The sequence below is a fragment of the Myxocyprinus asiaticus genome, chromosome 15, assembly GCF_019703515.2.
Source record: "Myxocyprinus asiaticus isolate MX2 ecotype Aquarium Trade chromosome 15, UBuf_Myxa_2, whole genome shotgun sequence".
NCBI classification, from domain to species: domain Eukaryota; kingdom Metazoa; phylum Chordata; class Actinopteri; order Cypriniformes; family Catostomidae; genus Myxocyprinus; species Myxocyprinus asiaticus.
In genome coordinates this window covers 9401840-9415526 of record NC_059358.1, presented here as the reverse complement: position 1 = coordinate 9415526, position 13687 = coordinate 9401840, and the positions used below count along the sequence as shown (strand labels likewise).

At 36.5% G+C, this 13687-nt stretch overlaps 1 pseudogene; it reads right to left on the bottom strand.

The window, feature by feature from the left end:
- Nucleotides 1–109: 109 nt before the first annotated feature.
- On the bottom strand, nucleotides 110–12186 carry LOC127453500 (rRNA 2'-O-methyltransferase fibrillarin-like; annotated as a pseudogene).
- Between the last annotated feature and the right edge of the window lie 1501 nt (nucleotides 12187–13687).

Below are 13687 nucleotides of genomic sequence, written 5' to 3'. Positions count from 1 at the left end.
ACATTTAACCCTAACCCTAAAAAACACCATGGTACTACCATGTTTTTTGGACACCCACCATTGTAATACCAAATTGTAGTAGTTTTTCATATATAAATAAATGCTTTATTAACAGCAAACTTAACATACAACATATTATGGTATCACAAATAAACAAGTCTCACATACATTACACAAAGTGACAAAAGCAAAAATAAACTAACAACTGGACAAGAGAGGAAAAAAAGGGTATATAACCATCAATTAAATATTGTTATAGCTAATTGCAATGTATAAGACATGCATGTGAGCATCAGTTAGCTTTGATCACTTGTTAAAATGTTAAATGAAGAACATATTGCAACTGTTTCGTTGCTTTTCTGTTTCTAGATTTTGACATTACCTCTATACAAATTTTAACCTTCTCAAACACAGCAAAAAGATGCTTGCTGTTTGTAAATTTGCATTTGTATGAAATTTACATAAATATAAAAATAAACTTATAATGAAACTCGCATCATTGGAAACGTGATCCTTGATATAATAGCCAAAAATCACATGATGACCATAACATATATATTTTTTATATTGTGGGTAACAAAAAACCTCAACATTCTTCCAAAAATTCTGGATGTATTGGCAAGACCAAAACAAGTGAGAGATCGTTTCAGGGGAATATTCACAAAAAGAGCATTTAACATCAATATCACTCTTACACTTACTTTTTAAGGGCAATCGAACCAAATAGCGAATTGCAAATCTTGTCAGACATGGTGCCTTTGACATTTTGAACAGAATACAATTTTTCAGGGGTGCAAATGAAGCTTGATTTCAGAGTGAGCTTCAACATAAATACTAGTGCACATGGGAATTAAATTGAAACCATGCTAGAGGATCTTCAAAATCAACCTTGTAAGCCTTTGAGAGAAAAAAAAAAAAAAAAAAAAAAAAAGATTTAAGCTAAAAGAAAATGAAATTAATCAAATATATATATTTTATTGTAGATTTCTACTTATCCCCCCCCCCACAACTTGCCATTTTACCTGTTTCCCGACTCAGGTTTGTGAACTGGTCTTTTGATTTTCAGATTTCTTAAAATCGCCAAACATTACAATTGCGAAGAATTAAAACATGCCTCTCCCAAAAACGTAAAAGTCTTATGTGACATGTTTATTTGGCCTTAATAAAAAAAAACATTCTCAAAATGTCAACAAATACTGTTGATGTATATAACCTCTTATAAATGTGTCCTTTTATTTTTAGTAGCAATGCACTAAGGTAATCAGAACTCTTACAATTCTTTAAGAGCCTAATTTGTCTCATTAACAAATGTATGCTTTGGAAAACTCTTGATTTAGTTAACACTAGTAATCAATAATCCTTACAAGCAAAAAACATTCACACCTCTTAGAGTACAGTATATTACATAGCTGAGGATGACAATACAACAGTAGCTCTCCATAAAGCACCTGGTCCTTGCTAACAGGAATAAATTAGATGTTTTCCTTTACCAGTGGAACAGGACAATGGTTTAGTTATTTCAGTCTTTTTTTGTCATGTGCATACTGTGGGTCCATCTAGTGGCAGAAACAGTACTTTCAGGAGTAGAGGACGTGAAATGTGTTGAAAGATTTCACAAGAGCCCCTCATTTCTTCTGCTTGGGTGCCGGTCTACAAGACATGAAAAATAGATTTGAGTTAGAAAAAAATCAAGAGTGAGTTATAAGGGAAAATCACAGGCCTTGTGTACAGCCATTGCAAAAGCGTAACACAGACACTTAAAAATACAGTATGTACACCATTTACTATTGGCATGTCAGAATATATACAGTGCATTCATAAAGTATTCAGACCCCTTCATGTTGGAGCCTTATGCTAAAATGCTTCAACATTTTTTTTTTACACCCCATACCCCATTAAGACAAAGCAAAAACCAGATTTTGATAACATGTGGCACTTTTCCACTGCACGTTACGGTCGACTCTGCTCTTTACTTTTCTGAGCTTGCTTTTCCACTGCAATTTAGTGCCGCCTCAATGTGGGTGGGATTATAGGCTGATCGTCATAGATGCGCCGCCTCTATTGCCGTGATATCTTAAACACGACACAAACATTACTAACCATAAACAATAACACGACCACTAGCTTTTAACTACTAGCTCGTGCTGCATAAAGCAGTTGTTACATGGTGATTTTGCCTGGTTGTTTTAGAAGCAAGCTTTCCAGTAGCTGGTCAACTAAATAAAGTGATGCTTTCAAGCAGAATATAGAGTTAACGTAACAAAACGTACCATCCTCCATCGTGGACTCCAACAACACCGAGTCCAGGGCACTCTACCTCCCATTGCTCGCTGGTCTATTGCCATAGTTAGCGTCCATTTGGTCGAACCACTTCCACTTTCTTCTGTTTGAACCACTCCGGCTGTTGTGGTCCTTGATGGTTCTGTAGTCACTTAAGTTTTTTTTTTTACTTTTCCCTACACTGTTGGTAGGTCCAGTGGTAGCTGTGTGCAGCCAACAGCTGAGACACTTCCTGAAAGACTTTTGTTTCGCGTCGTTCGTCGCTAACTAGAGGAATGTCTGCACGTCGTTTATTGACCACGGCATGGTTTTGCGCACAGCCATTTCTTTTTACAATTTGAAAGTCACGTGAACAAATGATATTGCCGTCGCTAACTTTAAAACTAGCGGGTTGATGTCCCATGTCGCAAATCCAGTGACACTGGTTGTGACGATTCTCTCTGACCAATCAGTGATCTGCAGGGTTTTGACGTCACATTTAGTATCGGGTACTATCCACAGTGGAAAACCCCCAAAAAGCGAGCAGAGTCGAGCTGTACTGTGAAGTGGAAATGCCCCATTATATCACAATATCACACTGACATAAGTATTCAGTCCCTTAACTCAGAACTTATTTAAAGCACCTTTGGCAGCGATTACAGCCTCAAGTCTTTTCGGGTATGATGCGACAAGCTTTGCACACCTGAATTTGGGGATTTTCTGCCATTCTGCCAGATCCTCTCAAGCTCTGTCAGGTTGTATGAGGACCATCGGTGGACAGCCATTTTCAGGTCTCTCCAGAGATGTTTGATTGGGTTCAAGTCCAGGCTCTGGCTGGGTCACTCAAGGATTTTCACAGAGTTGTCCCTAAGCCACTCTTCTGTTGTCTTGGCTGTGTGCTTAGGGTCACTGTCCTATTGGAAGGTGGACCTTCGGCCCAGTCCGAGTCTGGACCAGGTTTTCATTAAGGATATCTCTGTATTTTGCTGCTTTCAGCTTTCCTTCAACCCTGACCAGTCCCCCAGTCCCTGCTGCTGAAAAACACCCCACAGCATGATGCTACCACCACCATGCTTTACCGTTGGGATGGTATTGCGCAGGTGATGAGCGATGCCTGGTTTCCTCCAGACATGAGAATTGAACTGAGTTCCATCTTTGTTTTAACAGACCAGAGAATCTTGTTTCTCACAGTCTGAGAGTTCTTTCGGTGCTTTTTTGCAAATTCCAAGCGGGCTTTCATGTGTCTTGCACTGAGGAGAGGCTTCCGTCTGGCCATAAATCCCAGATCGGTTGAGTATTGCTGTGATGGTTGTCCTTCTGCAAGTTTCTCCCATCTTCACACATGATCTCTGGAGCTCAACCAGAGTGACCATCGGGTTCTTGGTCACCTCTCTTACTTAGTCCCTTCTCCCCCAATTGCTCACTTTGGCCAGGCAGCCAGCTCTGGAAGAGTCCTGGTTGTTCCAAACTTCTTCCATTTAAGAACTATGGAGGCCACTGTGTCTCTTGGGAACTTTCAATGCAGCCAAAAAAAAAAAAATGTGTAGCCTTCCCAGATCTGTGCCTTGACACAATCCTGTCTCTGAGATCTGCAGGCAGTTCCTTTGACCTAATGGCTTGGTTTTTGCTCTGATATGCATTTTCAGCTGTGAGACATTATAAAGACAGGTGTGTGCTTTACCAAATCATGTCCAATCAATTGAGTTTGCCACAGGTGGACTCCAATCAAAGTGTAGAAACATCTCAAAGATGATCCAGAGAAATGGGATGCACCTGAGCTCAATTTCAAGTGTCATAGCAAAGGGTCTGAATACTTATGTCAATGTGATGATTCAGTTTTTTCATTTAATAAATTTGCAATGTTATCAAAAATAAGTTTTTTGCTTTGTCATTATGGTGTATGGAGTTTAGACTGATGTGAAAAATCTTTTTTTTTAAAGCATTTTAACATGAGGCTCAAACATATCAAAATGTGTACAAATGAAGGGGTCTGAATCATTTATCTATGCACTTTACATAAAAAGAAAAAAATGCTGCCAACAGCTCAAGACTACAAGCACAATTTTACACAAATTTAAATTTCTGAAGGGAATAGTGTGAAGAATATGGTGACTCTAGAGAATGCATACAGATTCTGTCATTTGTGTGCATGCATAATTCTAGTATGGAAACTATGCAGGTTTCTGCATGAGGCCTTTGGTCTTAAAACCATCAAGACTTACCTGTAGATTCCCACAACAACTGCATGGTCTCTCTCATATGGCTCAAGTGTCAGCTGCTCCTGGGGTTTCATGTTCTCTGCACTCATCTTCTTAATCTCTGATGCAAACACTGCCTCTGGAGCTGCTGTTGAATCAATGCAGTTTGCCTAAAGAAAGCAATAGAGAAAAAGTTAACAATGGAAGGTTTTTAAGATTTGACTTTCGACCAAGTATAATCACAGATTCATAACAGTTGAATAATCTTTTCTAAAAGTATCAAAATAATTCATAGGTGTTGTTGGCATTAGGTTAATGATGCATTTAACTAAATGACAAATATTATTCTGAATGAAGAATTTAGTCTTACAGCAGCAAGAACATTAACAACATTAAAAGACAACATTTTAATAATTTTATTACCTTGATGGAAATAACAAAATGGCCTCCATTCTTTAGGAAGTTGTGTGCATTGAGGGCAACAATTCTTGTTTGGTCAGGCTGAGCAACATCAGCAAAGATGACATCCACCATACCTTCAAGAATACAGAAGCGTGGTTTAATAAACAACCTGGAACTGCATTTTCTTAAGTTAAAAATACATAGTCATATCATCGGAACTTACCAACAAGCATGCGATATTTGTGTGGGTGTCGTGCATCTTCAATGATGGGAATAATGTTGGTTCTTTTCTTTGCCACATTCAGCAAGTCTCTGCCTGATCTGTGGGAGAACTCCACAGCGTACACCAGCCCGTCCTGTAAGCAAACTAAAATTTTAAAATCTATTTTTTTTAATAAATATATAGAGAAATCACATACTTTAATTAAACAGGGCTCACCAGTATCAGAGCAAAAAACTAGTATCATAATACTGTTTAACCAAACCATAAGTGCAAATCTGCTTTTATGCATTGATTAGATGATTCAAATCATTGACTATTACTGAGCTACAAACATGGAGACACCTGATTTAACATTAAAGGAATAGTTCACCCAAAAATGAAAATTCTCTCATCATTTACTCACCCTCAAGCCATTCCAGATGTGCTTGACTTTCTTCAGCAGAACACAAACGAAGATTTTTAGAAAAATATCTGTGCTCTGTAGGTTCATCCAATGCAAGTGAATGGTGACCAGACCTTTGTAGCTGTAAAAATCACTCCAGGCTCCAGTGGTTAAATCCATATCTTCAGAAGCTATATTATAGGTGTGGGTGAGAAACAGATCAAAATGTAAGTGCTTTTTTAACTCTAAATCTAAAATGTCACTTTCACATCTGAAAGTGAAAGTTAAAATGGAGATTTAGAGTAAAAAAGGACTTAAATAATGTTTCTCACCCACACCTATAATATAGCTTCCGAAGATATGGATTTAAGCACTGGAGTCGTATGGATTACGTCTATGTTTCCTTTGTGATTTTTGGAGCTACAAAGGTCTGATCATGTAGAATATTTTTATAAAGTTGAGTATAAATTAATCAAGTATAATCAATTTTAATATAGCCATTTTATTCCACAATTATTTCTGATGGTCAAGCATGAATTTTAGTGTGTGTGTGGAGGAGCCCATGTAGGAAAGGAATGTGCTCACAAATAGTAAACTGCTCTCATGACTGCTGAGAAAATATATGGTGAAGTTCCTCCACAGGTGTCTCCTATCCACTTCTTTAGCCGCTATGGCTGCAACTAACGATTATTTTGATAATCGACTAATCTAACGATTATTCGACTATTCGGGCGATTATTGCAATGATTAATCATTAGCTCTTAACCGACTGTTCAGCTTGTGCCCCTGACTTAAAAGGTTGTATTAAACGTGCTTGCTAACAATAAAGAGGACATAATCATCTTTTAAAAATATCTCGAAATGACATTCACTGAATTAAAGGGAAAAATACTTTTTATTAAGTTTAATTCAGTAAAAATTTCACTATAAAAAAATCCTATTGTTATCAAGTGTATTTGTCTTTTTTTTTTTTTAATTTAAAATTGTCTAAAAATCCTTAAAACAAGATACATTTACTTGAGAAGCAACATATAAGATATTTAGACTTGCTTTAAGAGAATGTATCTTAAATATAAGTGTATTTTGTATATAAGTGTATTTTTTCACTTGGTTATACTTCTGCGAGTGCAGTAAAGACTAAATAAACTTATATTCAAGATCTATTCTCTAAAAGCAAGTCTAAATATCTTATATTCTGCTTCTCAAGTGAATGTATCTTTTTTTAAAGGATTTTTAGATATTTTAAAATATTTGTATTTTTAAAATTATATTCAACATTCTCAGATAAAAAATAAAAAATTCTTCTGCAGTATAGCTGCTAAAGTAAATGTACATTGTTTTAAAGGAGTTTTAGATATTTATATTGGAAAACAAGCCAAAACAAAAACAAATCAAAAATGTATTTTTTGCAGTGTATAATGGGGCGAAGACTACTACCTCTCTCACCTTTCTGTTCACTTCAATCCATCTTTAACTCAAAAAAACAAACTCTCTCTTATCAATAAAGCTGCATTTTACCAATTTTCTTCACGATAAGAAATCCACAGTGACATATATTATGACTCAATAAGTTGCCATCACGTTATAATCTAGCTGCATTAAGCGCGCACACTCGAGGGATGAACGTCCCCGCAACAGAGTGTACCTCAGCCGGGTGCAGTTTCAATCTCTCCCCCTTAGATCGGGACACTTCGCGCAACTCATAGAAGAGGTGCTGACCGCACAGAGAAATGCCAGTTCCCTTATTATTTTAACTTTAATAAAGCTATAACGCATTAAATAGAACTGCATTAAAGATGTAACGCCGGGGTGTTTCCTTTAAAGATGCTCGAAACGCAAGTTTTTCTTAAGCTGAGCGTCAGCTCCGGCTCTGCTTATTCCACAACAAGAGTGCTTCTGTATTTACTTATTTTGTATTTTTGCATTATAATTCCCTCATACTTTGCGATCTACATCACCTGAAGCTGTTTGGAAAGTTTAGAGTGTGTCTGGACTGTGAGTTGCAGTGCTGCTCTTGTGTGCAATCATTAGAGTTTCATATGATCTTATGTTATGTTAAGATCAAACAACTATTCGACAATGAAAATTTTTGTCGTCAAATTTTTTTTTATTATTGTCGACGATGTCGATAACAGACTAATTGTTTCAGCCCTATTAGCCACACTTTGGTAGATCATATATAAGCAGGAAGGAACACAGTTGTTGGAGGGGCTCTGCAGGGCCACTCGGCTTTTATCTCTCTGATAATAAAGTCTATCTTCTGGCATCAAAACCCCAAGACTTTGAGAGGGAGTTTTCACAGAGATGGCAGAAACCACATCAATCACCATTCACTTGCATTGTATGGACCTATCGAGCTGAGATATTTTTGTAGATATCTTCATTTGTGTTCTGCTGAAGAAAGTCATCCACATCTGGGATGGCATGAGGGTGAGTACATTTTTGGGTGAACTATCCCTTTAATAATTTACCTACTTATTGGAATAGCCATCTGTATTTAGTGTATTTACAATGCATGTTTTAATGATGTTAAATGTGTACAAAATGTGGAAAAAACACTTACCGGTCCAACAACATCAGAAACGTGGGATACAGTCGTCCCTGATGCAGCTCCTAAGTACATGACCTTTGCTCCTGGCTTGATGTGGTTCTGGTCTATACCTCCTAAAATTGCTGCAGCCAGCTTCGAGCGGAAAGGATTCCACGTTCTGTACTCAATCTTTGTTTCTCCTTCCTTCAAAAATGGAACTGCATGTAAATATACAAAATACATGGATCCAATGCTTTCTAGAATAACCTGAGTGAAAACTAGAGACATCACTATAAACTCACCTCAACACTTATTTTTTCTCTCCATACACAGACTCTCCAATTACCATGTTCTTTGTGACCAGGGCATCCTCCTTACCACGGCAGATGAAAACCCCTGTGATTTTCAAATGAAAGGTAATTAAGAAAAGAATGAATCTCCAAAACACAATCTACCTTCAAATTTGAGAGTACAACAACACTGACGCACTTTCATGTCTATGAGGCTCTACAGTCACCTTTTTGCCCCCCCGAATCCTCCTCGTCCCCCTCCACGGCCTCTGGGAGTGCCACGGCCGCCCCCTCGCCCACGGAAACCTCCTTCACCACCACCACCACCAGGTGATCTGAATCCTCCACCTTTATCAATTAAGGTTAAGGTACGTTTTAGAATAGATACACCTTTATAGCGGGTTGGAAAAGTTCTTTAGAATTTCATTTAAAGATTTCAATCTTTCAAATTGTCAGATATTTCATCACAAGCATCTCTATATATTGATAGCCTTAAGTCTCAAAATCTTCTAAATAAATATACTTCCTAAATCGTTTGAATAAAATTATACAATTGTATAAATGTAAATAGGCAGTTGAAATGACATGTAATGTATTGTCACTAAAGAAAAGGGACATTCTTTTTAGTCTGATATTTTCATAATTTGGCTGGACAGAAAAGAACACAGATCTCGATCATAAAATGTACTATTCAAATTGTGTTTAAATGTTTTTTTAAGCATTTTCAAGTAAAATGTGGAAAGTGTCCTGCAGTACGACAGTCAAATGCAGAAATTTATCAAAATAAACAATGGATTATTTTACCCTCAGAGACCGATGCTGCATTTTTTGTTTTGTTTTTTCAACTTGAACATGTTTTTAGAAAGCCACAGATTTTATATATATATATATATATATATATATATATATATATATATATATAAATAAAAAAAAAAGATTAAGCATATTTTGTTTTGGGGTGAATTTGAAAGATTTCAGAAAACAATAGGAGTCTATGTTAAAATCTTGATATTTATGAGCACATTTATAATATGATTACTGTGTGCCTTTAGCAAGCTGTGAAGTTCAATATGCATTTTTTTCCCCACCAAAACTTTTGTAAATAAATTTCAAAGTGTCAGCTACTGACACTTTTTTAAAACCACTTTTAATAGTAAAAAAAAAAAAAAAAGAGGTATCGTTTAATTGCAGTAAACAAACATTGCAATTCTGCTATGCTGGGTCTCTGAGGGTTCAGGGCTGCTGCACAGTTTTTAAAATCAAATTTAAGACTTTAAGACCTTTTTCAAGACCTGAACAAATTAAATTAATACCGTATCCCCATACCAAAACAAACCCACATAATCTCAAAATAAATCATGTATAACAGGCTCATACTTAAACAGGCAGGGGAACACATTCAACATAGCCTTAACATTGCTTATCAGTAAAACAGAGTAGGCTGATTGCAAGTTTAAAATACTCATGATGACCTATTACGGTATGTAATCTAAAAACATACACTTACATACAAATATTTTAACTCAAAGATTGTCAACGTACCAAATTAAGGGTGTTTTCAGACCTGTAGCTTGTTTGGTTTGTTCCGAAAAAGTGGCTAAAATTGTTGCAATGTTGCACTTTCATCTTGGTTCGGTTTCACAAGGCAACCTTCCAAAACTGTCAATAAAACATGTGAGCAAACTGTCCCCTCATTGGTCAGGATGTTTGTGTGCTCTTCCTGGGATTTAGCTCATACATCAATATACCTTTTACAATGATATACTTGTAAAAATCTGTCAAAAGGTACAAATTTTAGAGTATTGTATGTCACAGTTACACAAAACAGAATGTATTACAGTCGGAAGTTGCGCTCCAAATAAACATTATCCATCACTCGGATGGATACGAGTTGTAAAATTTAGGTCATGGTTACTTTTATCCATCATTAGATACTTTTGCATTATTTCTGCATTGAAAAGTGCCTGTTCTCATGGTAACAGAGCTCTCTCACTTGCTCACATGTGACCCTGCACTCTGACCCCAGCCTAGCTGGGATATGTGAAAAAGAAGAATTTCACCGTATATGTGCAAATGTATAATGTGTGATAAATAAAGAAAATTATAATTATTATTAAATTATTATTAATTATTATAATTATTAATTATTATTATTATTAAAATTATTATTAATTATTACTCTCTCTCAAACACACACACAAATACATACAGAAAGAGAGAAGCCACGTAAACATGGTTTTTATCTGTCAAATAATTGCTAAAGCCATCCTACCTGTGTCTGAGAAGCAATCATGCTAAAATTATCGATTTTAAACATGCAATTAAATTTAGTATAGCTGCCAAAAGCTATATCTATGTTTTTATGATGAATAACAGTGACATCCTGACCTACAGATTTCTTCCCTGCAGATTCATCTTGTATGTTCATGGTTTTTATAGGGGTACTGTGTGGTTCGTTGGGTCGAATTGCATTCTCACCACAAGCGAACCACTCCATAGTTTGTTTCATCCAGGTGGTCTTGGACTGATTGTTATGGTACGAACGTAACGGTAGCCAGCTAGTACGTGATAGCTGTGCAGTGTGTAAACCTCACTCTCCTGGCCTTAAGAGCACACACACTAGCGACCAAAGCTAGAGGCCATGGCATTTATAGCCTCCTTGTTAGCGCGTCCGACTCCCATGCTGGGGATCACCAGTTCAAATCCCGCACGGAGCAGGTCGAGTAGGACCAGTGACATGAATCTGAGTGCAATTGCTGTGTACACATATGCCTAAACGAACTGAACTAAAGGTAAAAAATGCACCAGGGTCCGAATTTAGTGCTCCAAATAAGCCAGATATTAAAATGTATTAAAATTAAAATGCTAGTATAACTGAAAATGCCAGATTTACATTTGGGTTCTAAATTAAAATTGAGTTGCAGTTACCACAAGTTTAAATGTCCATACTTACCACCACCACCTCGACCTCCACGGAATCCTCCTCTTCCACCCCGGTCTCTGCCCCTGAAGCCCCCTCTGAAACCACCACCTCTCAGATTGAATCCTGACAACAGGGATTAAATATTAGGGCTAATTAAAAAGAAGCGTAAAACATAATATCTCATTCTAATCTACACCTTTATACCTAGTCAAACAGGGCTGGAGTTTAAATGGCCACTCTAACAATTGAGTCCACCACAACAACAATACTGAGGTCTCGCTCACAGGTTGTGCACTAAACGAAATTCAATTCATTTGTACCAGGTTGTTGAAATGAACTTAACATGGTCGGACAGGCAAGACAATTTCCTAATCCCATGTGGTGGTCTGCATCAATGTGTGTAAACTAACTCATGAAAACAACACTTGCTCAAAACGACTAGGCAGCAACGAAACTATAATGGCAACATTGTAATAATTTGATAATGAAATAAACACCGAAATTTAGTTAACTAAATGTTTAGTCTCTTTAGTAAAATACGTGGGGGCTGAAGCCCCGCGTAAGCAGCATGGCTGCACGCACGCGCCTTCTATTCACAGCAAAAAGCTTCATTATATCAACTTTGCAATAATGTTTTTTTTTTTTTGTAAGACCACGTTAACAATGTTTAAACACAGTAATAAGACAGTAACACTATCAGGACATTTCAAAGAAAGTGCGATTAGTGTGCTAAAACTCCAAGCGCGTGCCTAACTTGACCGGCATGTTCTCACGCGAGCACATCTACATTTATAATTGCTAATGTTTCATCGTACGACTTTAGAAACACATTTAGATGCATGAGAAATGTAAATCGCTTACCTGGTTTCATTTTAGTTCAATATATATGGCTTATCCCCTTCTATTATACAAACAGTTGCAACATAAACAGAGAGCGTTGCGACGCTTTTCCTCTGAACTCGTTCAGCACTGTGATCAGGTAGCCACATGTGCGGCAAACGTCTTTCCCATAATGCACTTGCAAAGAAAAACAAAATCCGTGGCTCTCGCCTTTTGGCCTCGCCATCTAGTGGGCAAGATCTGTAACTACAATCAAGTGCCATTGCACTACCATGTTTTTTCCCCTTTATAAATGCTGTAAAAATATTTGTCATTGTTAGTTCATGTTAACTCATGTGGTTAACTAATGTTAATATATGGAATCTTAATGTAAAGTGTTATCAAACCATGGTTTTTGGACATATAGTTGCACCATGGAGTGCCATGTAAGTACCATGGATCATGGTACATGAATGTGGTCATTCAGTATCATCCGATACCATCACCATACCATGGTAGCACCACAGTAAATGTATACATCAAATAAGCTTTCGTAATTAGGGAACAAGACACCAGGTCGTAATAGACTTCAAGCTAAAACTAAAAGCAATTAAAGGGATTGTTCACTCAAAAATGACAATTTCAAAAATCTCATCATTTACTCCCTCCTGACATCCCAGACGTGTATGACTTTCTTTCTTCTTCAAAACACAAATGAAGATTTTTAGAAGAATATCTCAGCTCTGTAGGTCCATACAATAGAAGTGAATGGTGACCAGAACTTTGAAAGTCCAAAAAGGACATAAAGGCAGCATAAAATTAATCCATAAGACTCCAGTAGTTAAATCCAAATCTTCTGAAGTGGTGTGTTTGGTCTTGGTAAGAAACAGATCAATATTTAAGTCAGTTTTTACTGAAAATCTACACTTTCTCTTCCACATTCAGCCACCTACTGGTTGGAGCTGGTCAAAGGTGGAGATTGATAGTAAAAAAGAACATGAATATCTGTTTCTCACCTACACCTATCATATATTCGCTTTAGAAGATATGGATTTAACCACTAGAGTCACATGGATTACTTTTATACTGCCTTTATGTATTTTTTTTTTGGACCTTCTGAGTTCTGGTTGTAACAGAGCTGAGATATTCTTCTAAAAATCTTTGTTCTGCAGAAGAAAGAAAGTCATACACATCTGGGATGGCATGATGAGGGTGAGTAAATGATGAGACCATTTTGATTTTTTGGGTGAAGTATTACTTTAAAAGATGAGCATGCATTTGATTCTCAGGGGCATTTTTTAAATTTATTTTATTTTTATTTTATTTTTACCTTTATGAGGGCTTTTTTTATTTTATTTTTTTTACTAATTATAAAATATAATGTTTAACATCCTTTCAGAATAAATACTTCCATTTAACCAGTTCATTAACATTAACAAGCAGTAAAATGCATAACTACATCTAGAATATAATATTAAAAACTTCAGCAGATGTTACAAAACAAGAGAAATTCATTATGAGGGCATTTTTTGCTCCAAGATTTTAAATTATGGGGGCATTTTAGTCACTTTCAGTGGCATTTTTGGCCCATGCCCCTTTAATTTCCGACCCTGGTTTCAATAAATATTCCCCAATGATATCCTTATATTTTCATTTGGTCT